The sequence below is a fragment of the Grammomys surdaster genome, unplaced genomic scaffold, assembly GCF_004785775.1.
Source record: "Grammomys surdaster isolate TR1022 unplaced genomic scaffold, NIH_TR_1.0 126054, whole genome shotgun sequence".
NCBI lineage: Eukaryota > Metazoa > Chordata > Mammalia > Rodentia > Muridae > Grammomys > Grammomys surdaster.
Genome location: NW_021620865.1, coordinates 1 through 1289, shown reverse-complemented (window position 1 = coordinate 1289; position 1289 = coordinate 1). Strand labels below are relative to the sequence as shown.

The following is a 1289-nucleotide window of genomic DNA, read 5'->3' as shown; positions in this document are numbered from 1 at the left end:
GAGATATGAGACTTGTAAAAATGAGTATTAGTGGAAACTCACACTGGGCTTTATTGAAACCTGACAAGTTTGCTTAGACCAGCTGAGGCCAAATTACTTTTCATTCAGCTAGAGAAATGTTTCCATAGAAACTAGCAGTGATGGATGGATTGGTGTGCAGCGGCAGGGGAGGGTGGGGGTGTCTGTCTCTGTCTGGTCTGATCCTGAGGGACTAAGCGACTGACCCGGAGGGCAGAGAAATGTCGGTTCACATGGTACTCTGTCCTCCTTTACAGAAGCTCTGAAAGTGTAGAGGCCTCGGTTTGATGTGTCGTTGCTGGTGTATTTAACTCGGAAGTTTATGGATCTTGTTAGATCTGCCCCGGGGGCATTCTTGACTTAAACAAGGTTGCCACAAAACTGGGTGTCCGGAAGAGGCGAGTATATGACATCACCAATGTCTTGGATGGCATCGAACTGGTGGAAAAGAAATCTAAGAACCACATTCGGTGGATGTGAGTTAATGCCCGTCATCTCTTCCCTTCCCCTTCTCTTTATGTGAGCGGCACTTCCATCCAACCACAGCAGTGTTTGGGAGCAGCAAATGGAGTTTTAGGATTCTTCTTAGGTGAAAATTGATTCCTTAAGGTTGTCTTCTTGTCTCACAGTGTTCTTAAAACTACTTATGTCTAAGTGGGAACATCAGATGCAGAATATCATTCACATGGTGTAGAAAACTTAAATGAAAAAAAGTGGTTAATTAGTTAATTTCCCCTTTGAAGATCATAACAATGAAACATCTGATAATAGGGTTGGTTTTTTGTTTTTTTGTTTTTTTCTTAAAATATATTAAAGGCAAGTTTATTGGGAAGCTGCTCTCAAGAGAGTTTACTGGCTCTAAGGATTTAGTCCCCCAGGGGAGGGGGGAGGGGGAAGAGAAAGGGTGCAGGCACAGAGAGAAGAGAATAGAGGGAATTTTAAAAGTGTATTTCCTTAGTTAACAACAGAAAACATGACTCTCACAGAGTAGTATATTACACAGCCAGAAACCCCGCTCCCTGGGTTATGATTGGGTCTTTCTGGGGAGGAGCAGGCATCTGCATTCTCAGCAGGCACACTGGTGATTGTGGTGTTGGTGGGCTGGCACACTGCCCTGAGTGTTAAAAACAGACTTAACGTCCAAAAGGCAGTGCTAAATAGTTGGCGTGATTGGGAAGGATCTCATGGAGAAAAAGCCTAAAGATAAGACATGGACAGAGCGCCGTGTGTGTGTGTGTGTGTGTGTGTGTGTGTGTGTGTGTGTGTGTGTG

General features: G+C 44.2%; 1 long non-coding RNA gene across 1 annotated transcript in view; it reads left to right on the top strand.

Moving 5' to 3' along the window:
• The window catches only part of LOC114610701, a 5291-nt gene extending 4803 nt beyond the window's left edge, over window positions 1-488 (top strand). Inside the window, exon 3 of the long non-coding RNA XR_003709722.1 lies at window positions 276-488. This is a non-coding gene — a long non-coding RNA (uncharacterized LOC114610701). The remainder of the gene's footprint in view (window positions 1-275) is intronic.
• Window positions 489-1289: the final 801 nt, after the last annotated feature.